The sequence below is a fragment of the Delphinus delphis genome, chromosome 5, assembly GCF_949987515.2.
Source record: "Delphinus delphis chromosome 5, mDelDel1.2, whole genome shotgun sequence".
Taxonomy (NCBI): Eukaryota; Metazoa; Chordata; class Mammalia; order Artiodactyla; family Delphinidae; genus Delphinus; species Delphinus delphis.
This window is the reverse complement of record NC_082687.1, coordinates 13,036,070-13,062,926: the sequence shown is the minus strand read 5'-3', so window position 1 is coordinate 13,062,926 and position 26,857 is coordinate 13,036,070. Positions and strand designations below refer to the sequence as shown.

Genomic DNA, 26,857 nt, shown 5'->3' with positions numbered 1-26,857 from the left:
TTCATTCATTTATTTAATCTATTAGTCATTTAGTTATACAAAAAATATCTATTAACTATCTACAATGTGCCAGGTACCTTGTAGATGCTAAGAATAAAGAAAAGAGCAGAACAGACTTAATTGACCCTCATGGAACTAAAGGTAAAGAGAAGATAATAGTCAAATAACATGGTTAAACATATATGTTCAAAACTCACTGAGCTCTGAATGAGCAGCAGAGATGCTGTGAAGTACAGGACAGGAGGATGCGATCAAGTTGGGTTTCTGAGAAGGCTTCCCTAAGAATGTGCTATTTGAGCAGGCCTTTGAGGGTGTGTGGAAGAATGGGTAAAGGAGAAGGTCATGATGATGAAGAAGATGAGAAACTGAGAGGCCTAGGTATTGAATTTACCTGCTGTGTTGGAAAGAATTAGAGTGGGGAAGACCACTGTCCAATATCAAAGTTCAGTGAACGAGGAGTGCTCAGCGGATGGGCCCGCTAAGAGGCGTGGGTCTGAAAGCTGCTGTTCTGGTTTGTTTGCTTGCTTTGATAAGTTCATGGTTTTATTTTGTTCTTAAAAAGAAAGTAGAGGAGGAATGGTCCAAGTTTTATCAGAGGAGTAAGGGATACCAGTCCTAATTCTGAGGCATGAGGGGTGTGAAAGATTAAGAAGCCACAGCTAGCCTTGTGGTGGCCATGAGAATGTGCCTTGCAGACCTCCAACTACAGGGAGATTAACTAACCAAGGGCCCCAGCAGCCGGTTCTGGCACCAGGACCATGCTGCCCACAGGCTGCCCCAAGCACTGACCAAGTACGGCAGGGGTGATGCTAAGGCAAAAGGCAGCTCTAGGGAGACATAGGACTGCTCATGGGCCCTCGATGGCCTTGCAGACCCGTCCTTAGACTGCAGGACTGTCTAGTCTGCTTCCCTCTCTCTCTCCTTCGTGCCCTGTCATACCTGCACCACAGTCTCAGCTCTCCCAGCCTGTGCTGGCTACTTCTCCATTTTCTCTCAACCGGGCATTACCCTTGAGAAAATCTTTGTGCCTTTAATCCCATTTTAGAGCTGCTTTTCGGAAGACAGATTAACACAGGAATAGACTCCTGGAGGAAATGCTTCAGTTCAAGTAAAGAACCACAGAAACTGCACAGAGGTTAAGGCTAAAGGGGTTTGCTGATTATGGCTTAACAGTTCTCAATGGCAGAGAGGGAAGGGTTGAGGAAAACATACTTTCCAAAAATTGCGCCCTTTGAATCATTTTTGAAAGGGCATTTGTTTACATACTGACAATCTTTAAGCTATAAAGAAAAGAAGTTATTAAAAAAGATATTGTGAAACATGCATGAAAGGTATAAAAACTTTGTGCCTTTTTATATTCTTCATTGCTGACAAGCAGGGAAGGTCCTTCCATTCTCCACCAGGCATCGCTCCTAAATTCATTCTTTAGGTGTAGCAAGATAAATCCCACCCCTGACGCCCACCCATGCTGTTGTTTGGGGGTTTGCTATCAAATCTCAAATGCATTAACGTGTGGGCTCAGGACCAGGATGAGGCAACCCTGGAGGGCAAGGCTTAGAGGGGCAGGTCGCACAGTGACAACCCTGAGCCTGCAGGGCCCTAGAGTGAGTGCCTCCTCGTTTGCCTCAAGTCCTGGCCCTGTGCAGGCTGTCCAAGGACTCGGAGAGGGGCACAAACTTTATTTGTAAGAACTTTCAGCCCAAAGAATTAAGCCAATCCAAAGCTTTCCCTCGTCTCTTCAGGCCCCGGAAGATGGACACTCAGGGTCTTTCACTGATGGGTGGAGTGAGGCAGACAGTGCTCAGAGCTATTTATTTGCTCTTCTCTTTGGCCGTCAGTAATTTCACATAAATAAATTTCAGTGAATTGCAAAAAGAAGGCTCAGGGGTATTTTTCCCAGCAGAGTAGCGAACTTGGAAATAATTCCTTATGTAGGAGCCTCAGTACTTTTTTTTTTCCCTAATAATTAGGAAAGCCACTTTCTTATCTCATACCACCTGCTTGCCTGAGTTGTTAACTTCTGCTAGTGCTTTCAGTTCTTCAGTGCTAGAGGTTTGGAGAGAATTGTTCCGTTTTTAAGGATTGGTCTGTTGAATAAAATAAATATAAGCAGTGTGTAATGATTTGGAATCATTTGGAAAATTCCAGTGTCAATATTTGATAGAAAAGACAACTGAGAGGTCATGTTGAAGAGTAAGGAGACAGTTAACAAAGCTAGTGAGGACAATGAGGAAAATCCGACTAGGTATGAGTAATTTTTAACAAGATTAAAATTTCCAATTCACCTTCCATTGGTAGGGATTGATATCTTCAAGTTGTCTGCATTTGGAATTGATAGCAACAGTTGTGATAAATCAGAAATAGAACAGTTCAGCTACATTTGATTGGCTCTTCAGTAGAGTCAGCTTTGGCATCTTAGGGCTTATAAGAACCTTCCTAGGTGTGTACATTTCACAGATCAGTAAACAATTTTAAATTTTAAAAAAAAGGAGTGAGGGCTTCCCTGGTGGCGCAGTGGTTGAGAGTCCACCTGCCGATGCAGGGGACACGGGTTCGTGCCCTGGTCCAGGAAGATCCCACATGCCGCAGAGCGGCTAGGCCCATAAGCCATGGCCGCTGAGCCAGCATGTCCGGAGCCTGTGCTCCGCAACGAGAGAGGCCACGACAGTGAGAGGCCCACATAACGCAAAAAAAAAAAAAAAAAAAAAAAAAAAAAGGAGTGAGAGAGAATACTGACATGGGTTTGTCAATTACTTTCTGTTAAGTAAGGACATTAAAAAATCAGCCTCCATTTATCACCATAATCGTTTAACTCCCGAAGAAAAGACTGGCAAAATCCTAGAGGATGGCTTCCCTGGTGGCGCAGTGGTTGAGAGTCCGCCTGCCGATGCAGGGGACACGGGTTCGTTCCCTGCTCCGGGAAGATCCCACATGCCGCAGAGCGGCTGGGCCCGTGAACCATGGCCGCTGAGCCTGCGCGTCCGGAGCCTGTGCTCCGGCAACGGGAGAGGCCGCAACAGTGAGAGGCCCGCGTACCGCAAAAAAAAAAAAAAAAAAAATCCTAGAGGAAAGTTGGGTCTTCCCTCAGGAAAGAAAGCTCGGCATTTTAGAAATCTTAATCTCTCTCCTTTTCCCTTACTATTATTTTCTCTTTTCAATATAGACTGGTTAAATCTTTGCCACAGACTGGCCCTAGTCCACAAACAAATATTTGAGAACCACAGATTTGCCAACCCACTTTATAAAGAGCAAGAACTTAAGATATTCTAGAAAGATGTAAGTCTATTTCACTCCTTAAAATCTTTACAATGGGTATTTTTTAAAATGTAATACTATTCTGATTGAGGAGATTTAAAAAAAAAAAACGCATTCCAAATACCGCCTGCTTTAATACATATTAATTTATTTTACTTTTATAATCTCATAGTAGAAGACTGAAACTTTTTTAAGCTTTTATTGCCAGAGGCCTAATCATTTATATTCCTATGTTCCTTGAATAACTATTTTATTGCTGAAATTTGCAAATTTTTATTTTGAGAGGAATGGAGGCAGAACACTTGGTGATATTGTCCTAGGAAGACCAACGCCATACTAGTGGAACACGAGGCACAGAGGTTTCCATGACCATTTCTGTAGAGTTCAGATGTCAATAACATGACCCATTAGGTGAACTGAAAGAATAAAACATAGACAAACATCAACAGCCATTGTTCAACCTGAGGCTTTTACAGTTCCCTTCTACAACACACCTGTTACTCCAGATGAAATTCTGCTGCCGTGTGAAGTGCCCTATTTTGCATGGACTTTTGGTGACCTATCTGTAAGCACACAGCAAACACACACCTGCCTGAAAGGTTGGGTCCTCTATTTGTATGTCATTGCTTACTGCAGGGAAGTATAACAAAGCAAGACAACATAGATAAAAATCGCAGACATTAAAGAGGAAATAGAATAGCAAATGATCAGATTAAGTAATAGGAGTGTCAAAGTGAAAGGATAAGACAGAACCAAAAGTCAAATGAACTGATTTATATCTAGGAAACTCCTTGTGAGCCCTGACAATTTATTTTCATGGAGTTAAAACACAAGGTAAAATTCTTTCATTTATAGGTCTTGCAAAATAATGAACTAGGTTTGGTGGAGAAAACATGAGGCCAAGGGAGCTTGAGCCTTTGAATGCACAGTTGGCCAGTGGGCTTATGACAGATCCAAGGTTCACAGAGAGATGAGTACAGGCAGTTCTAAGAGCTTCTGACAATCCACAGGGACATTGTTTCTACTCTGCATGGTATCTTCACATCTTGGCTGAGAAACATTAAGGTGACAGGTACATCTTCTCAGTGCACTTTTGTACAGGTAATTTTAGGAAGGAATTTATTATTTCCTTGAAATAAAATTGGTCTGACTATATAATAAGAATATAAATGAGAACTATATACCATGGGAAGATGGGAAAACCAGATAAGGAGCCAGGAAACCTGGGTTCTGATCTTAAGCCCTAAAACCCAGCACTGTATTGCAATAGGAAAACTACAACTATGTCTATATTTTGTCCTCACTTGCAAAATAAAAGGTTTAGACTTGATCTTTAAAGTCCCTTTCAGCTATAAAGTGTTAGATGCATGGTGTATTTTCTATCTCCCGAGGGATCATTTCATCTAAACAGTGGCTTCATTGCAGTATTGTTCCCTCTTAGAGAAGATTTGCAGACTAAAATCAATATGCAATGCTACCCAGTGTTAAAACATTCTAAGGAGTAGATGAAAGTGATTTTGAAGAAAATATGTCATGCTACCTCATACAGCTATAACAAAATAAAGACACGAACTCATATAGTTATACCAAAATAAAAATAAGAATTAGTATGGTTAACCTGAATAAAACAGATTACACCTGTCCTTTTTATGGACAAAGTTGTCCATAAAGAAAATCTCATGCATCTTTTTTCTTTTCTTTTTTACACGTTCTTTTAAACATATTTTTCCTGAAAAAGGATTGCATTCAACCTGTGATCCATCACAGCTAAGAGATCATTACTGAGGCTATAGTCAGGAATATAGTCTCAGTCACAGAAAATTGACTCCTCATGCGTTAAGGACTGTGATTCAGGTTCTCTTGGCTTTTGATAAAAAGTGATTTCTCTTTCAATATCTCCATTGGTCTTGCATCTGCAAACCGCACTGTCAATTTCCTTCCTCTCTCTGCTCTGGTCTGTGCCCTGGGCTGGTGAAAGGGGAGGTTCTGATCCTTGAAGACAGCAGCACTAAGTTCATTTGGGCTTCTGGAGGGGTTTGGCTTCTGGAGGCACAGCAGGAGATAAGTGGACAGGAGGAGAAAGAGATCAGGGTATTTCTTCCCTCTCTCTGGCTTTGGCTCTATGTCCGTGTCCCTCTCATGTGGCTGAGCTCTCACTTGGTCTGGAAACACTGCTTCTTCCACTTGCCCAGTAGCTTTCCAGTGGTGATGGGTTCCTGCTGTTGCTGGTCCCTGGCTGACTCACCATCTCTTACTGGTTCCTTTACTCCTACCCACAGCTGTGACAACTGTACCTTCCTTCATTCAATTTTCTTCACTATCCCTATGAGGGTGTCTCCTGCTGAGCAGTACACTATCTTTCAAGGGTTTTAAAAGTCTTCCTGTTATAGATTTAGCAAAAGTACATTTGTCCCCCAAAAGGTGTACTTTGATTTTAAAGTGAGGTTTAATTTTTAAGAGTTCCTGTGAATTTTTAAAGATAAAAATATTACAGAAAACAGATTTCTTTGTCATGGCAGTAAGCTTTTTATTTAGTTTTGTCATTAATCGGGACAGCGTGCTTACAGCCAATTCTAAAAAAGTTGATGATGAAACAGTCTCCATTATGCCTTTTTCTTTCTCTTAGACATTCCTTCTCACCCTACTAAAAAATAAGTCAATCCCTCTGCACAACCCCCGTCCCCCCAACAAAAAGGAAAAAGAAACCTACCCAAATCTTTTTGGATACATTAATTCTTATCAGTGCCACTTTATACCTGAGAGAGCAACAATTTCTATTTTGTGATTTTTTTTCAGACTCCTTAACATTTATGTGGCAATCACTGGTATAAGATTGACTTTCCAGTGTTACCACACAACACATCATAAGGCATCCACAAAAGACTAAAGATACTAGAATAAGCCAACTGATAACTGAGCTTTGATATACTGAGCTGCCATCATCTCTCTTTTCACTTAACGAATTCTTTGAAAGGAAGTTGGAAATAAAAGGCAAGGAGCAAAACGCCCAGTTGCCCAACAGAGATTTCTTTAGACTAAAGATCACCTAACACATTTGTTTCTCCTTCCTTTTTTCTTGTTAACTATGTCTGATCCTGCTGTACAGGTGCTGCTTGATACATTTTACCTCCGCTGCTCCTCCTTTTTCTTCCACCATTAACTCTTCCTGGATTCAGAATATGTTTGAAAAGATTGTATCAAAGAACTACACCCTTAGATTGAGTCTCAGAATCTCCAAACATAGAACGAAACTTAAAGGCAATTGTATTTTATAAACTTTTTATTAAAGTTATAGCATTGTTGCATCTGGCATGGACTATTAAATGTAGCATGAAAACTGGTTTACTTCTGATGGACAAACTTTGGTCATGTGTACATAATCCAACCTGTGGAACTTGCTACAGGGATAACAGCACATCTCAAAAATCAATGCAATCAATGCCCGTAGTATACTATCTGAGTTTTTTCCCTCCCCATATCCTACTCCTTTTTCTTTCTCCTTTTTTAAGGGTTAAACTGGGTGGTTTTCAGAGTTTTACAAGAGAACTATTAGTGAAAAACAATCTGATACATTCAACTTACTAAGGCCCTACTCTTTCCCTCTAATCTTTCAGCAGGACCCAAGGGAGGCTAAAGTTTAGATCAGTCTATTCTCCACAAGAACTTTGATTCACTATTAAATTCCGTCTAATGAAGATGACTTTGCCATCCCACGGCCATCAGCAGGCTATGTGTGGGACAATGCAAAACCCACCTTGTATAGAGGAACATTGTTCTTTCTTCTTAGTTACACCAGTTGAATAGAATCTCATGGAAATTCACATGCACAAGAGACCTGTGAAATCAGTAACAGTATTAATCTCTAGGGTGCCTTGCTGAGTCAAGTTAAGGAAATAACTATTTTGCTTAAGTACACACTTGTTCATGTCTTACAGCTTGTCATGTTTATGATAAGAGCAAATAGCTGAGACAGAAAGAGAGGGAGGGAGGGAGGGAGGGAGAGAGAGAGAGAGAGAGGAGAGAGAGAGAAAGGGATTTTTTCTCAATGATAAAAGTTAAGGGTATAACAAAATATAATGCAAGTATTTGCAGAGTATGCACTAATCGCATTGAATCTAATTTTCCTATACTTCTTGCCTTGTAGATAAATTTAAAAAGAGAATGTACAAGTTTGAGAATTCTGGAACTTGCTTTAGTGCTTAAAGAATTTCTGATATATCAATCATATAAACTAGAAAAATGAAAAATATGAAATAAACTCTGATTCTGAAATTAAACTATTCCATTTAATAAAATCATATATTTACAATATTTATTTACTATTTACTTCCTATTTACTTCACACAACACACTAGAAATTAGGGAAAATTAGACAAATGCAGCCTTATAAATAACTAATTTTTTGTGGTTAATAATGATCCAAGCTAGTGTCAAAGACAACAATTTGTGTTTTTAGGAGGCAGTACTGCATAATGGCTATATGCATGGGCTCTTACAATTCACCATATACTACCTGTGTAACAGGTACATGCCACTTAATCTCCTGGGCCTCAGTTTCCTCATTTCTAAAGTGAATTCTCTTCTGTAAAACTACTGCCTAACTTGTATGTTGATGTGAAGATTTACTGAAATAATACATATAAGGCATTTAGAAGAGTAATTGTAACATTCAGTAATAAATATGTTATTATTATTAATATTTTATTCATCGGATACCGTGCATGCTTTCTGATGGGGAAAAACAACTTCAAAGTGATGAAGTAGAAATATTTAACATATTAGAGTTAAGTAATGGTGTAAAAATATAGCATAATCCATACATGTTATTTAACATGAAGCAAAATGTTAATTCTTAATTTTTTTCTATTAAACTTGTTAGAAAAACAGGTGAGTCTACTCTAGATGTGATGGCGTAATTCTTATAAGATCAAAAGCAGGCAAAATCTGGAGGGGACATGATTTGGGGAAGAAGGGAATAGCCCTTATGAGTTTCTTTTTGTGTGTGTGGCTTTTTGACTGAGTGCAGGCCCACTCAGTGACATAAGGAGCACCTAAAACTTGGATAGAAATCTGTAGTCTTAATGGCTTGAAGACTTAGGGGATAGAGTTTGAGACCGCCACAGCAATTGGGAAGTAAGGGAATGTACTGGGTTGAATAGTGTTTCCCTCAAAATTCATTTCCACACAGAATCTGTGAGTATGACCTTACTTGGAAATTGACACTTTGCAGATATAATTACGGTAAGATCATATTGAATTACAATGGATCCTAATCCAATGACAGTGTCTTTAAAAGAAGAGGGAAATTTTGACACAGACATACACAGAGGGAAAACTGACCTTGTAAAGATGGAGGCAGAGATTGGAATATGCAGCAACAAACCAAGCAATGCCAACTGTTGTTGGCAACCACTAGATCCTATGAGAGAGGCATAGATCAGATCCTTCCTCAGAGCCTCCAGAAGAAGCCAACCTTGCCAATACCTTGATTTTGGACTTGTAGCCTCCAGAACTGTAAGAGAATAAATTCTTGTTTTAAGCCACCGGTTTGTATTACTTTGTTATGGCAGCTCTAGGAAATTAATACAGGGAGAAAACAAAGGAAAAGAGAAAATCAACACAGGATACCCCCAAATTCTGAGTATAAAATCTGCCACTATCTCTGGCTGACCCCTGAATTGCACATGTATGGAGTAACTAAGGCTAAAATAATTGAATAGGCTTTCAGTTGCTTCACTCTACAGGGATACAGAGTTTGGATTTCGAGTTCAGTCAAATAAACTGTCTTCTGAGACAACAACAGCAACAACAACAAAACCCACAATGCTTTTGGAAGAATATAAGAAAATCCAGAATCTTTACAATATATCACTCACAAGATAAAATATATATTTACAAAATATCATTCACACAATACAATTCCAAATAACCAGACAAATGAAGAAACAGAAAATTGCAATCCTTACTCAAGAGGACAGGTCATGAGTAAAGACTCTTAGATGATGCAGATGCTAGAATTATCAGACAAGGATTTTAAAGCAGCTATTATAACTATGTTTAAGGACATAAAGGAAAATGTGACCTTAAAGAGATAACAGGGGGCTTCCCTGGTGGCGCAGTGGTTGAGAGTCTGCCTGCCGATGCAGGGGACACGGGTTCGTGCCCCGGTCCAGGAAGATCCCACATGCCGCGGACCGGCTGGGCCTGAGAGCCATGGCCACTGGGCCTGCGCGTCCAGAGCCTGTGCTCCGCAGCGGGAGGGGCCACAACAGTGAGAGGCCCGCGTACCGCAAAAAAAAAAAAAAAAAAAGAGCTAACAAGTAGGACATCTCAGCCAAGAAATAGAAACTATGAAAAAGAACCATTAGAAAATTATAGAACTGAAATGTGAAATGTCTGAAAAAATTTTTTTAACATCTTTATTGGAGTATAATTGCTTTACAATGATGTGTTAGTTTCTGCTTTATAACAGAGTGAGTCAGCTATACATATACATATGTCCCCATATCTCCTCACCCTTGGGTCTCCCTCCTACCCCTCTAGGTGGTCAAAAAGCACTGAGCTGATCTCCCTGTGCTATGCGGCTGCTTCCCACTAGCTATCTGTTTTACATTTGGTAGTGTATATATGTCCATACCATTCTGTCACTTCGTCCCAGCTTACCCTTCCCCCTTCCCGTGTCCTCAGGTCCATTCTCTACATCTGAGTCTTTATCCCTGTCCTGCCCCTAGGTTCTTCAGAACCTTTTTTTTTTCTTTTCTTTTTCTTTTTAGATTCCATATATATGTGTTAGCATACGGTATTTGTTTTTCTCTTTCTGACTTACTTCACTCTGTATGACAGACTCTAGGTCCATCCACCTCATTACAAATAACTCAACTTCGTTTCTTTTTATGGCTGAGTAATATTCCATTGTATATATGTGCCACATCTTCTTTATCCATTCATCTGTTGGTGGACACTTAGGTTGCTTCCATGTCCTGGCTATTGTAAATAGAGCTGCAGTGAACATTGTGGTACATGACTCTTTTTGAATTATAGTTTTGTCAGGGTATATGCCCAGTAGTGGGATTGCTGGGTCATATGGTAATTCTATTTTTAGCTTTTTAAGGAACCTCCATATTGTTCTCCATAGTGGCTGTATCAATTTACCAACAGTGCAAGAGGATTCCCTTTTCTCCACACCCTCTCCAGCATTTATTGTTTATATATTTTTTGATGATGGCCATTCTGGAAATGTCTGAAATTTAAAAATACTGGAAGCTTAACAGAAGACTGAAGATGACAAAGAAATCATCAGTAAGCTTGAAGATAGATCAACAGAAATTATTCCATCTGAAGAACAGAAGAAATAAAGATTTTTAAGAAAATGAATGGAGCCTCAATTTCTGTGGGGCAATAGCAAAAACTTTAACATATGATTAGAGTGGAAAATATATGACAAATAATAGCTCAAAAGATCTTAATTTTTGATTTAAGAATCTTACTGCAGAAAAACACAGAAAACCAACCTAGGCACATGTTGATGAAAAATAAAGGTAAAGAGAAAATATTACCAGAGAAAAAAAGACACATTACGTACAGGAGAACAAGAATACAAATGATTTAATATCAAAAACAATAATGTCCAGAAAACAGTGGAACAATATCTTTAGGACACTGAAAGAAACCTGTCTGACCAGACTTCTATATGTAGTGAAAATATCAGATATTTAGAGAATCCCTCAACATTTGGCAGTAAATAACCTACTTCTATTTTTTTTTAACACAACAGAGAGAAACATCAAGATCAACAATTTATCTAAAGGTTGAGATTATTTTTATAGCTAGTTTGTCATTACTTTTGCTTATGGACACCAGGCACTATTTGAGGTCCTAATCGGCACTTAGGAATAAAGTAATCATGCATCTTATTTTTACTCAAATGACAAATTTCTAAAAGAGACCAAGAGGTTTTCCTTAAGTCAACCATCTCTGGGAAATTCCATTCTACTTTGTTACACTCTTAAAAATCTCTCAGGTATTTTCTGGACAGTCTCAAAGGACTTACTAAATTCTCACCTTTCTTAAATTGGTACTACCCACTTTGACACTGGGTAAGCCTTACATTTGTTCAGAAATTTGCACAACGCCATTGATGCTCATCAAGGAGACAGCTATCTTAACAGCATGACTAGGATTGCACAGCCACATATGACTCACAGGGATTACTTAGCGGTTTCTACTGGTGGGAGTCGTAAACACCCTGGATTTCAAAAGGAAATTACTTTGGTTATGGCAAACCATATATTTTCACTAGGAAAAGTCTGGCATCACAGAAAGATTTTTATTACCTTTTGTTGTTGTTGTTGAATGAGAAGGAAAAATTTTTGAATGGTTCAAGTTTAAATGGATGGTTCTTAAGTAATCATTTGAAAGATCAATGTATCAATTTACACTGTGAACTATGTGCCCACATGTGTGAACTGGGAACCACAAAAGGAATGGCAAGACAATGACATCCTTTTTATGCTATTCTTTGTCTTTGACATATATACACTATTGATACTATGTATAAAATAGATAACTAATGAGAACCTACTGTAGAGCACAGGGAACTCTACTCCATGCTCTGTAGTGACCTAAATGGGAAGGAAATCCAAAAAAGAGGAGGTATATGCATATGTATTGCTGATTCACTTTGCTGTACAGTAGAAACTAACACAGTATTGTAAAGCACCTATACTCCAGTAAAAAAAAAATTAAAATAACAGAGGAAAAAAATAAAAGAAATACTGAATATATTTTTTTTCCTGTTGGAAAACAGTTAAGCTGCATTTGCATCTACTAGTCAAGAAGAGCAAAACATCTGTCTTCTAAAGCAGAATTTAAAAATAACAAACACTTTTTTACCTTACCAAAAGCAATATCTTTTAAGCTTTTATTTTTATTTTATCAAGAATGCCTATATATGTTTCATAAGCTCCTTTTATCCGTTACATCAATTCCAAGTTTCCTTTATTGGAAAGACAAGCTTTTAGCAAATTTTCATAGCATGAAAGAAGTATATTTTTCTTGCTTGCTTTATTATTTTTTATTTGATGACAAAATTTTTAATATCCTTTTTTTTTATAATGTTGATTAAATGAAAAAAACCCAGTTGACTAATTTTCCACACCCCCAACCCCCTGGCCTGCCTCTAGCAACCACCAATCTGTTCTCTGTATCTAGATAGATAGATAGATAGATAGATCTATATGGCAGGATTTCCTTTATTTTAATGGCTGAATAATATCCTATTGTATACATATGACACAATTTTTGAATTCATTCATCCATTGATGGGCATTTAGATTGCTTCCATGTCTTGATGATTGCAAATAATGCTGCAGTGAAGATGGGGGTGCATATATCTTTTTAAGCTAGTATTTTCTTTTTTCTTGGATAAGAACCCAGAAGTAGAATTGCTGGATCATATGGTAGTTCAATTTTAATCTTTTTGAGGAACCTCCATACTGTTTTCCATAGTGGCTTCATGAATTTACATTCCCACCAACAAGTGCACATGTGTTCCCTTTTCTCCACATACTCACCAACACTTGTTATTTCTAGTTTTTCTGATAGATAGCTATGGGTAAAAGAAGAATTCACTAGTCAATTTAGAAAACATTTTAAACTAATAATGAAAGCACAAAATTATAAAAATTGTACAGTGCAGCTAAAGCACTGCTTAGAGAGAAATTTATAGCTTTTAAATGTTTTAATGAGAAAAGAAGAAAGGTATAACATCAGTGGAAAGTAGGGAGACAATTGAAAAATTTAACAAAGTTAAGTTAGTTGTTTTGAAATATCAGCACAATTGATAAGCTCCTAGCGAGAGGGATCAAGAAATAGAGAGAGGGGACATAAATTATATGTGTATCAGGAATAAAGAGGGACTTTCACTATAGATCTTAATAGACATTAAAAGGATAATAAGAGAATATATGAACGACTTTATGCCACTATTTCTACAACTTAGATGAAATTGATAAATTCTTTGAAAAATACAACCTACCAAAAGTGACACAAGATAAAACAGAAACTCTGAAGAGCCCTATATTGTTGTAAATTTATCAACTGATTAGAAAAAGAATGTTTTTTCTTCTTTTTGTTTCATACCTGATTGTTCTACAAAGTGTCTTAATGTATTTTGTGTGTGCCATGGATCTCTGTTATTTTAGTCTGTCTGGGCTGCTGTAACAAAATACTGTTCTCTGTCAGCTGTTTTACACCTTCATCATGTGATCAAAGTTAATATCACCTGTGATGGGACAAATTGATACCATGTGCCTCCTGATATGATGCATTGAGAAGGACACAACACCACTACTGTGGTATTCTTACCAACAATGAATAATCTGAATTTAATCATGAGGAAACATCAGATGAATTCCAATTGAGCAACATTCTAAGAAATAACTGGCTAGCATTCTTAAAAGTGTCAAGTTCACGAAAGACAAAGAAAGGCTGAGTAACTGCTTCAGATTACAGGAGAGTAAAGTGACATGACAACTAAATGCATCATGTCATGGTAGATTAAATCCTGAACCAGAAAAAGGACATAGTGGGTAAATTGGCTAAATTTGAATAAGGTCTGTAAATTAGATAATAGTATTACCTAATGTTAAGGTTGATTCTAATGTTAATTTCTTGATTTTGATGATAGTGCTGTGGTTATATAATATTTATGGGATATGGGTGGAAGGTATATGGGAATTCTCTGTAGTATTTTTGCAACATTTTGCAAGTATAATATATCAAAATGAAATTTTAAAAAATTCTAGGCTTAAAAATTAAAAGAAATTTAACAAAAAAAGTAGCTTTTGCACTTGGCTTGCTCTCTTCAACCAGTCCACAATTATTTATGGAAGGTTTACTGCCTGCTAGTGATTATGCTAAGTTAGATGTAGACAGTCTCTGTGCTCTTGGAGCTTGCATTCTGGTAGAGGAAGACATTTATTAAAAAAAATACTTACAAGAATGCAAGTAGATTTTTTTTTTTTTTGCCACTAGAGACTTTACCATGAACTAGGCTTCTGGGGCAGAATTTAAAAGCACCAAAACTTTGATTCTAATGTTATAAATTTAAATCCTAATACTCTAACTTTAAATCCTAAATCTATCTACCAATTCACTCTATACTCTGCACTTCCCTATTCATCCTTCCTTATTCACCTCCTTATTTCTGTGTTACAAGGGCAACTCCCCAGATAGACAGTAAAAGATGAGATTAGCTTTCTTTTTTGTCTTTGCATCTTCCCCAAGTCTTAGTGCCTAGTACACAATAAATGTTAAATAAATACTTGTTTATTATAGGCTTTATTTAAACTCTTTAAAATTTGTCTATGTATTTTGAAATTCTCAAAATAATAATACAGAGTCCTAAAGTCTCTATAAAGTGAATATAAATCTTTCACTTTATGTATATTGCTGTGGACATCAGACAATATGAGATGTCGATTGCATATATATTCATGTTACATTTATTTAAATTATTAGTAAATTTTTAAAATTGAATATCCAGTGACCAGCCTATGTCTATTGCTCTTTACAGAAATTACTCTGTCCTTATCTCTGAAGAGGATATATTGACCAAACAATCACACCCTGAGCCACATCCCCTAATAAAATAAAACTAAATACAAATGGGTAATATGTATTGTACTTATTTATGTTTAATCATTATGATGGCGTCAGTAAACAGTTTTGAAGATGAAGTTTTTAGTCTTGCTGGCTGGCCCAGTCTTTCTTGTGACTAGTGAAAATTTTGGTGCTGTCTGTGACCATAAAACTTAATATACACAGGAATTAATTCTATGGCCTTAACCTTATGAGAAGACTCTATGACCTACTGAGTTCAGCAAAATCAACACAGTGTTTTAGAGCACAGAGATGTGGAAAGCCAGTGAACCAAGAACAAAAATGCTGGGCTGACAATTCTGTGTCCTACTAGGGCACCTCTGCCTTTATTGTTTTGGAGAAAGTGCTCTGACATTCAAAGTTCAAAGGACATAATGAAGTATTTGCGCTCATATTTAATTTTCTGACCCAGGTAATAAATGACACCATAAATTTAGGATTTCTTCAACCTTAATGGATGAAATTTTTTTTCTCTTCATGGGCCTGTAAGTACAAACCCTTAAGGATGAACATTTTAGTCTCCCAATGACGATCTAAATCTTCACATTTTAAACTTTGGATCAATTGTTCACTGTGCAAAAAAGTTTAAAGACTGCAGTCCTATCATGTATTCTTCTACCTTTCATTAAGCTTTCAAAATCCTTGTTATGGATAGTCTTTTTCTCTCTCTCGGGGCCTTTTAATTTTTAATCACTGTTGTCTCAAGTGCTGATCATATTTCTGAGAAATTACTTTATGTAAAAGATGGAGCAAGATAGAGTTGCCACATACCTTTTTATCTTTTCTGTGAAATTATTTGGACCTAAAGTTGTGGTGACAAGGTTGCTTCTAATAGATTCTGTTGCCATGGAAGCAGGCTGTTGAAAAGAGCAAGACTCAGGGCCTCCAAGTCTTTGCATGTTTATATCCACAATCACAAATATACAAATTTTAGATTGAATGGCAAACTGTATACAATGAAACTTGTTGATCATGCAATATTTTTCGAAAACAAAAGTTATAGATACTAATATAGCAGAGTTGAGCTAATCATATATAATCAGGATTCTTCTATACAATAAATTGGTGAGCTGAAATAAATTTTTTTTTTATGTTGGGGGTAGGAGTTTATTAATTTATTTATTTATTTTGGCTGTGTTGCGTCTTTGTTTCTGTGTGAGGGCTTTCTCTAGTTGTGGCAAGCGGGGGCCACTCTTCATCGCGGTGCGCGGGCCTCTCACTATCGTGGCCTCTCTTGTTGCGGAGCACAGGCTCCAGACGCGCAGGCTCAGTAGTTGTGGCTCACGGGCCTAGTTGCTCTGTGGCATGTGGGATCCTCCCAGACCAGGGCTCAAACCCGTGTCCCCTGCATTAGCAGGCAGACCCTCAACCACTGCGCCACCAGGGAAGCCCCTGAAATAAATTTTAAAAAATACTTCTAGGAGCCAGAGAGAAATTATCATTCAGATCTGAAATGAAAGAAAAAAAAGGAAGGAAGAGGAGGGAAAGAAGGGAGGAAGGAAGAAAAAATAGCCAACTATTTAGTCACTAAGTACACACACCAAGTATGTGTATGTGTTCCATAAGGATAAGATCAATGTCCAACGTGTTTCTTTCCCTATTCTCAGTGCTTAGCCCAGTGCATTACACATAATAGATGCTCCGTAAATACTTAATGAGCGAATGAAGACGTAGGGGTAGCAAATAGCAATGTTGGTGACAAAAAGATTTGACTCACAATGGTGTGGAGAATCTAAGGGAGAAGGTAGTAGCCCTTAGAGTATCATATATATGAAACCAGCCGGACTCAGCTAGACCCTCCTATTAGGGTAAGAGCAGTGCTTGGGCAACTGACCCACTGCAAGACTTACAGTAGAACACAGAATACATAGTGTTCAAGAGCCAGTGACTATCTCTGGACCTGGTCCAGACAAAGTTAGTAATAAAAGACTAAAATGGAGTAATATAACCATTCAACATGTGGTAAGGCTATAGGGCTACTTGGAAATCCAGGCGGACAGTCAGGCCATGGGTAATCTAACAACTGTTAGCAAAGTGTGTATCTATAGCCATGGGAGTGTATATGCAGTCACAGAAGGTTTTCTACACAAATGTACAGGTTTCTTTTTCTAAATATTGCAGTGCTGTTTAGAGCTTAGTATTTGACATATTCACTCTTTTTGAGACCATAGATATATATTTTTAACAGATGCATCAAAAGAAAAATATAAAATCTTTTTTAAATTGATAAAACATTTACTTTGAAATAATTTTAGACAAAGTCACAAAAATAGAACAGAGTTCCTATATAACTTTTGCCCAGCTTCCCCTAATGGTAACATCTTACGTAACCACAGTACAATGATCCAAACCAGGAAAGTGACATCAGTACAACAATGTTAACTAAACTAAAAGTCTTATTCAAATTTCCTCATTTTTTTCATCAGTATCCTTTCTCTGTTCCAATATCTATTCAGGGATCTCACATTCTGTTTATTTCTCATGTCTCCTTAACTTCCTCCAATCTGAAGTCAAAACCTCTTAAAAAAGAGGAAATTTTTACTTTTCATCAGAATAATATGTTAAAAGTTAAATTTTCAACTAGCAGTATTGGTGTTTCTCAGGTCCTCCCCCATTTTCAGAGCACAGCCAAGAAAAGGAAGTAAGAGTCTGTATTTAATGGGTGGGGGGGAAGACTTACAGCTCTCTTTCCTACAACCTGGGCTTCTCTAATAATTGCTTTGTGTTGTTTGGCTTTAGTTTCTGCAGGATTTTGGGGGGAACATTCAAAATCCCTGGACCACTCTTTAGTTAACAAGTTGCAACAATTGTGAACAAGAGTAGAAGAGAGTAGAGGAGTAGAGTGGAGAAGAAATCAGGTGGGCTTCATTCAGCAGGACATTCTGCTGATGAGAACTAGAAATATACTAAGGAACTGAGGTTACAACCGCCATCCAAAAGACAGAGTCTAGGACAGAGCTCGTGAACTCCAGTGCCAGATAAGCATTGTGAATAAATAGGGTGGGTACAAAATCCAGGACTTGTGTCACAATAAAAATCACAGTGTGTGAAGAAAATGGCAGGTATCACTCTGGCTCAGTCAGTAATGATATGGGGATGTGGTGAACTAGAGGGTACATATCACGTCTAAAGCAGGCAGTTGGTATTCAGCTCCACCTGAAATTTACAATCAGAATTTGAGCCCAGGGTTGCAAGATCCTCAGATGGTTTTTGTTTTTTTTTTTCTGGAGAACTTTCTTTTTTACCCAAGAGAATTTTATGTGAAAATTCTTATTTTTATCTATTTTTTAAAATTTTAGGAGATTTTATACTCACAAAACAGCTATAACATTAAATTTTCTCCATAAAATACGTATGAGTCTCAGTTAAATACATCTAGATGCTGGATGGCCTGCTAAGTGTGCTCAACACCTAAGTGACCAATTTCTACTCGCTGCTCTTGCAATGGGACAAGTCAAATGCCGTGGCAAAAGTACAAATTATTTCATGTCATAGACTTTTAAATTACTATTAGTAAGTTCAAACGAATCAGAAAAAACCAAGAGTCTATTACACTAAAAATTTCTAGGAAGGTGATCCGTAGACAACAGTGCTGATAGAAAATTTTTATATTTATATGTTAGTAACTAACATTGGCCTGTGAATTTCTCTTGAAAATCCCTCAACTCTTGAATTATCTAAGAATTCCAAGGCCTTTCTCAGTCAATCAGAGTCTGCTTCCAAACACTGTGAAAAGAAAAAAAGAGGACAGATCAGTTTTCTCTTGCTTTTACTTCTCCTGGCCATGGAGTGGTCATTGTTAAAGATGGGTTGGAACAGATGTTGGTCCACTGCTGTTGGATGGTCCTTGCAGATCCAGATCTTATTCAGGCCACACTTGTCACATTGAGCTCCAGCATTACAGCTCTTTCACATTCCCACAGTCAGCCGTTGCTCCCCAGTGCCCAGAAACATGCTAGACTGACTATGCCCAGTGGAGCTTCCAGTATCATCCAGAAGGTGTTTTCCTTGACAGTTTTCCTTGAAAAAAATCTTTGGACATTTTGTGGATCTCTAGTCTTTGGCCCAGAATCCTGCTTTTCTCAGGGAAATTTTATTTTACTTGATTATTTCGTCTGTCCTACACCTGGGCCTTATTCTGTGCCACTCTGGTCTACTCTATACCAAAAAGACTCGTCAACTCTGAACTTTGAGAAGTAGGAACAGTGGAGGTTGGAACTTCCTTTTTTTTTTTCCTTTCCCAGGAGGTTGAAGCCTCTTCACACAAATTCATCTACCTCTCCCTAGTAATCAGCTCTACTGAGGTGGCTTTTGCTAAACCACTAAGTAAACAAACAAATAAATAGTCTAGTTACAACTTCCTGGAGGACAAAGGATACAGGTAACATTACATTTACATAACTCAATGAGGCCATTCAAGTGACTCAACCCAAAACAAAGAAGGTCTGGTCCAAAGCAGTCTCATCTTTAGGCATAGGAAAGGCTTCCCTAAATTTAAGAAATTTCCCTCAACTAGCATTTGATATAAATCTTTACCTTAATACGTAACCTGTTATCCAGATTTAAAGAGTTTGATAAACTTGAAGCCATTCCTTATAGGGAGTCAATATAGGAAGTAAAAGCAAAGAAATACAAGATTATTACTGATATGTAATTATTTGACATAAAAATCTTACTTCCCCATTATGAAATTGCAGTTGGAATTGGAACTGAAAATGAGCACATTTATCACAAATCTTTAGTAGGTAGAAAGTGCAATTCCTATACCTGTTATAACATATATACTCAAACATCTGCAAGAAAACTTCAGCAAGCACTTACATATTCTGTGCCTAGATAACAACTTTGTTGCTGGTTAGATCTTTCTTTTAACCTTCTGCACAAAGTGAAGAGCCAAAAAATGCTTCAGTCCTCAGTGAATCTGTAACAATTTTCCCTCTCTGGGTTGTTAGCAATAATTAGCCTGGATGCCATTTATGGCAAGGGTACAAACATTTCGATTTGTGAGAGTATGTTTCAAAGGCTCTTCAGTGCTGAATGTCTTCCTTGATTGGGAATGTGAAACTGAATAAAGGAAACCTCATTTGAAAGGGAGTTGGGGGGTGACTCCCCTGGTGGCGCAGCGGTTAAGAATCCACCTGCCAATGCAGGGGACACGGGTTCGAGCCCTGGCCGGGGAAGATCCCACATGCTGCGGAGCAACTAAGCCCCCCGTGCCACAACTAGTGGCGCACGGGCACCCAGAGCCCGTGCTCCGCAACAAGAGAAGCCACTCCAATAAGAAACCCGCGCACCACAACGAAGAGTAGCCCCTGCTCTCTGCAACTAGAGAAAGCCCACGTGCAGCAACGAAGACCCAACGCAGCCAAAAATAAATTTAAAAAATAAATAAGTTTATATAAAAAAGAAATAATTAAAAAAAAATAATAAAATGGAGTTGGGAATCCAGAAGGGGAAACTCTCACGCACTACCACTCATTGCCATCTGCAGACCCCAAGAAGGAAGAGACATACCTTGCATCTCCAACAGGAAAAAGATTACTACTTTACTACCCCAGCAGAGGAAGGAAGATTTTCTGCTTGCCTAGCAACAAGTGCAACCAGTGGGAACATTGCAACTCAGCCACTGGGAAACCATCATTAGCCTGAACTCTCACTTTCCTCTGATGGACTTTCATTCAAAACACCTCCTCCCAACCTTTCCCTCTCTTCTATAAAGTAACGTTACTCTCCTTTGTTTGCTGGACTTGGCTATGGTTTTTGCTACAGAGAATTGCAATTCTCCTCTATCCCTGAATAAACTTATTTTGCTTGTAAAATAACTTGCTGTTTTTAACAGAAATAATACTTTATTTTGCTTTTCTTCTCTTCTACTTTTTCCCAAGAAACCTAAGAATTGTTTCAAACTTGTACTATGTGTGAACTTTCTAAACAGATTGTAGTGGGTTTGTGAGCTTTAGGAGAGACAACGCTTGGGGAAAAGATCCCAGGCTGGTGAGACTTAGGGACTTGGATTTCATCAGCTGAGCACCGAGAGACTTCGTTTGCTCACTGGTAAATGGAGAAAATAATATTGGCTCTGTCTGCCTTACGAGGCCGTGTGAGAAATAAATGAGATAAAAAATAATTATTTGAAAATTCCCAAAGCACAAATACAAAATATTAGTCCAGGGTAGAAAACTTTGTAAGTTTCAAGGTGAAAAAGTTAGTGCTAATCTAATTTAAAAGTCAGTATGTGATAACTTTTTCTTACTGTGCTTATAATTTTATGAATAACAGGAAAAAACCATATATGATATGGTTAAATGGTTCATACGGGTGACCTAGCAATTTCATACATACTCCAAGAAGACCATAAATACTACTCTTTACATGGTAAACATGGGTCAAAATGTTAATACGAAACAAATTTTTTATTTCTTTCCTCAGAATAAGAACTTCTTGGAAAAATAATTGAAGCATCAAAGAATGCTCTGGATGAAACAGGTCCTGGACACAAATTCCAGTTTGCAGCCTACATTCCCTCAGTCTTACGTCTCATTTTGGGTATGCAATTCTGTAGTTGTTGTCTTTTTTCTTTGAGGTTACAAACTTGCATGTGTATGCAGGTGTTTTGAGAACTTGTTTTTGAAAAGTTGATTGGTGGAATGGATTTGAAAAGACCACGAAGGATCAGTGATCCGTTAAGTAAAAACAAATTTAACCACTTACATGATGTTGTCCCAACCTTGTTAATGAAAAAGAAATAAATGTTTGGAGCAAATTAACTCGGAGACTCTCCAGGATTTCTTAATGCAGCTAAACTCCTTTAAGAAATGCTTGGAATTTTTGTTTTAATTGATATTTCACATTAACAAGCTGGCATCCCTTAATGGCCTGAAATAAGAGCCATTTAACTGAGCTCAGTCACCCGTGAAAATTAATTTTCAAGATTTAATAAAGGATATTATGAAGGGTGGGCCAAGATGATTCCCATGATGAAAATCAGTGTAATGATACTAAGGGCAAACTGTGCAAGCCCACCATGGGTTCAGGTATTTCAGTGGGCTTCCCAGTCAATGTTACCCCTTCCTAAAAGAGGTTATTGCCAAAGTTTTACTGACGATGAAAAATTAATTCTAGTGGCTTTTGGAACATGTAGTTTGTTGATTGAAATATTGGATAAAAATATAGAGTATACAACATGGCTCATTTTTAAATGGATTCAGACCTTTTACAGGTCAAACCAACTAAGCCTCTCCTTCAAACATAAAGATGTGCATAACTCTAAAGTGAGATTTAATTGTGTCCCAAAAGCAATGTTATATTAAAGGTCATATCCCACACATAGCATGGCCTTATGTATCCACAGAAAGACACACAAACACAAGCACTTTCATTTGCCATGTGATGTAGCTCCTAGAATGTTATGTCCATACTGCCTTTGTAAGACTTTTAAAAAGGCATAATTGAGGAAGCACCCAAAGTGAAAAGTATACACCCAGAGGCAAATATATTTGAAAATATTTTTCTTCTTTTAATAGGTTAATTTAGACATTTGTTGATATGACAGGTACTTTTGGTGTCATACTTCTATAATATTACATTATGCTTTAAAATATTTTTGTGGGTTTAAAGTTTTTTGGTTTGTTTTTATTATTTTGATTGAGTGTTTTGAAGGTTTGCATTTGTGTTCTATTTATTACATTTATAACTATTACTTTACATAATACTCTTAATCCTCTACTATTTTAAATAGTATCTGTTAATTTCCTTCGATGAGTAATAAAAAAATTAGGTATTTCTTTTTCCTTCCCATTCTTTTACCCATTCTCTTTCCCATTCATTGTGATTGGTTATAATATCTTTCTTAGTGTTTAATTTTACTGTTACATGTTCTTATGACTCTATTGTATTATTTTCTACCTTTAAGTGATATATCTTAAATCCCAGCTACATAAGATGAGGTTATCAGTGTGCGTTATATTTTCCCCAGATTCTCACCTGCTTCACTGTATAATTTTCGTGAGAGATCTCATTTCTATATTGTCAAAGTTTATACTATTTTCGCTTGATTCTGTAATCATAACCCTATATCTATGTTACTCTTGGTCCTATGGTTATATAGGATTAATATTCATCATCACCTTTTCCTCATTCATCTCGTACTTGGATGAAGTTCTTAATCTAATTGTTTTTTCTTTTTCAAAATGGTTTACTCTTATACTTAGATGATAAAATAGCCAGGTATAATTTTTTTATTAGGTGATAGTGTCTTTTTTTCGGTAATTTGTAGACAATGCTCAGTGAATTTTTCATGTTCAGTGTTGACTTGAAGGCCTGTCTGATTTTGTTTTTCTCCTTTACTGGCTTTTGTGGGATAGTCCCAATTTATGCCTATTGTCCAGTCATACTTTTTTTTCTTTTTTTTTTTTTTTTTTACTGTGCGCAGGCCTCTCACTGTTGTGGCCTCTCCCGTTGCGGAGCACAGGCTCCAGACGCGCAGGCTCAGCGGCCATGGCTCACGGGCCTAGCCGCTCCACGGCATGTGGGATCTTCCTGGACCGGGGCACGAACCCGTGTCCCCTGCATCGGCAGGCGGACTCTCAACCACTGCGCCACCAGGGAAGCCCTATTTTTAAGGTTTTTGATAAGCATCACCAAGTTGCTTTTCAGGAAGATTACACCAGAAAATCTTCCACTATGAACATATGAATGTGCTCATTTCAGCTCATGTTTGCTAACAGTGAATACTATTATTTTGAGATATCTGTTTATTGCATTCCTGAAAAGTAGTATCTCATTGTATCAGAGGCAGCCAGTTGCCACCAAAATCCCTTCTTCCATTCTGCAGCATGAATCTGTAGTTCCCCTCTTTTCCATGTGTCTGCTCAGCTACAGGCCTCATCCCCCAGCCCCCCTTGCAGCTAGGTTTCACTTTGTGGCTAGATTATCAGCAGTGTAAACAGAAGGACATGTGCCACTTATGGATCTTGACCTTAAAACACTGACTGACTACTTCCCTGAGGTTTTTTTTCCACTGTCTTTCCCCTAGAACATGGGTGAGCCTATGACAATGTGTTTGGGAATTGCAGAACTACAAGATGGGAGAAAACGGTGTTCCTGAATGATAGTGTGAAACAAAACCACTCAGCTGACTTGGACTTTGTCACCCATGACTGTTATAAGAGAGAGAACTTAATTACTATGTTCTTTAAGCCACTGTATTTTGGGCCTGTTTATTACATCAGCCTAGCTTTTACCCTGATTTATGTACTCATTTTATTTTATTTTGAATTATTTGCTGACTTTATATTACAAATTTCTTTCTGGGGCTAAATGGGTTTGAAATAACGCTTTGTACATTAAAGTTAATAGCCCTTTGTTGTTTATAATTTCATTTTCCTTCAAATTCTTCTTAGGCAGTTATACTTCTCAATTATCTTGGTATCATGTCCAATGCATTTCTTCATTTTACTTAGGGAAATATTCTATGCTAATATACATAATGCTATTAATGAGAGTCCTGAAACTAATATTCTCTTTCTGCTTCTGCCATTAACTCATCTGTAAAATTAATTTCCAAGACCTCTTCTAGCCGTATAATTCTGTGATTCAGAATAGCTTTCATACTTGAGAACTAATAAGGACACAAACATCTAAGAGCTACAACTTTAAACCACAAGAAGAACGAGATAAGTATTATAGATCATCTAACTGTTTTTTGCCATTTCCTTCTTTCTGCTGTATTTCTTAAAGAATTGGAGATGGGACAATAACATAAGGGAGATTTCAATAAATTTTTTGAAGCTGGACATTAGATAGAGGAATGAGAACTGAATTAGTTGGGTTACCATCTCAGTGATTATAGTGGGGCCTACTGATGTAATTAATCACCATGCAGAACCTATAAGAGATTCATCAATTGAAGGTGTCAAGTACTGTGAAGGATAAATATAGACCCTTTCTCATATCTCAGGAGAGGAGAGTTTTAATCAGGACCAGGGGGTACCTGGCATTTAAGAGTACAGGGGTGAGAGGTAGGGATGAAAACATGGTATGTAGTGAAAATCTTCATACTGAACTGTGGAATCCTCAGTCACTTCCTTTATTCCTAGCATTTCTGAAGTAATGTGTATAGAAAACTCTGAATGACCCTAGAGAAAATATCTTAAAGTGCTGAAATTTGAATTTCTTCCCATGAAAAGTACCTAATATAATGAAAATCCATATAACTGCATATCATCATAAACTTTCAGAATAGGAATAAAGAAAAAAAAATCCTAAAGTGTTCCTGAAGGTAAAACAGGTCATGAATAAAAGATCAGAAATAAGAATGACATTAGATACCTCAAGAACAAAACTGAAGTATGAAGAAAATAGAGCCATACCCTTACAATTGAAAGAAAAAATAATTCTCACTCAATTAAGTGTGAGGATAAAGATATTTTCAAATTCTCAGTGTTTCAAAAAGTGACCTCCCATTCACCTTGTTTCTCCTAGGAATTGACTGGAGGATATGTTCAGCTAAAATGAGGGAGTAGATCAAGAAAAAGGAAGAGAAAAAAAAAATTAAAAAAAAAAAAAGGGGCTTCCCTGGTGGCGCAGTTGTTGAGAGTCCGCCTGCCGATGCAGGGGACACGGGTTCGTGCCCCGGTCCGGGAAGATCCCACATGCCGCGGAGCGGCTGGGCCCGTGAGCCGTGGCCGCTGAGCCTGCGCGTCCGGAGCCTGTGCTCTGCAACGAGAGAGGCCACAACAGTGAGAGGCCCGCGTACCGCAAAAAAAAAAAAAAAAAAGGAAAAAGGAAGAGGTGGAGCCCTGAAAAGAGGGGAAGACATTGTGAAGGGAATTATTAGGATGATGGCTGTGTATAGATGGAGAGAGAAGACAGTCTACAGTGGAGCAGGAGAATGGAGGAGCTGAACTGACATCTCCTGGATAGACAATTTGAAGTAGTAGAAAACTTGGAAAAAATTTTGCTAGGTCTGTTTGAAACTTTGGGGAAAATTAGAGATAGGCACATAACAGGCCAATCAAAAAGAAGTTAGGTATTAACTAGGGAAAATAATCTTATGAAACACCAACATAATTGTAGTATACTTGGCAGTATACAGTCTTTACATAATCACAATGCTGTAAACTCTGACTACTGATCTCACCAAACAATTACAAGTATATTAGAAAGGAGGGTGGAGGTGAGATACGTGTTTACGAGATTACTAAATCTTCACCTGTCTCCGGTGCTATTTTATCTTTAAACTATGAACGTGAATTTCTATAGTAAAATAAAAAAATATTATAGACAAGAATATATCCATACTTTGCATTAGATTTCCAGAAATTTTCTTGGAATAATCTTTTAAAACTGCTGTCTGTGCTTTTAGAACTGATCATTGCAGTGCTCCAACTGTAAAAGCAAGAGCGATGCAGTTGTATTTTTAAGATATTGTAGACACACTTTTAAAAGTGTTCTTCTTAGATCAAACTTCTCTCTTGTTTTTTTAAAAAACTTTATCAGTGTTTCAATATTCTTTAGCCACTGGTTTTCAGTGAAGGTTGAAACCCTAAAGTTCCACAGAATCCTTGATAACAGGTCTCCTTATCCTACATGAAATGAAAAAATACATGATTTGATGATTAAGGGTTCATTCTAAACAGAATCAAAGGGAATTATATATCACATTTTTATATTTGGGCACAAATTTTATATCTGTTAACAATCATATTAAGTTACTTGCTCTTGCTTCTAACCCTTTGTTCTCCAGAGGTCTTGCCATGCTGTCTGAATAGAATATCCTTTCCACTATTTGTCTCTTGATCCATATTTGTGCCTTTATCAAACATCAATTTAAAATAAATTTTCTTCATCAAGACCACTTGAATGGTTCTACTCTACACTGATCATTCCATTATTCCATTTCTCTTAGCGTTGATTTTTTGTTACATTAATTTGTACCTGT

General features: G+C 37.5%; 1 long non-coding RNA gene across 2 annotated transcripts in view; it reads left to right on the top strand.

The window, feature by feature from the left end:
- The window catches only part of LOC132425744 (uncharacterized), a 169,536-nt gene extending 147,912 nt beyond the window's left edge, over positions 1-21,624 (top strand). For both annotated transcript variants that reach the window (XR_009519493.1, XR_009519494.1), the window contains exon 4: positions 21,346-21,624. This is a non-coding gene — a long non-coding RNA (uncharacterized lncRNA). The remainder of the gene's footprint in view (positions 1-21,345) is intronic.
- Positions 21,625-26,857: the final 5,233 nt, after the last annotated feature.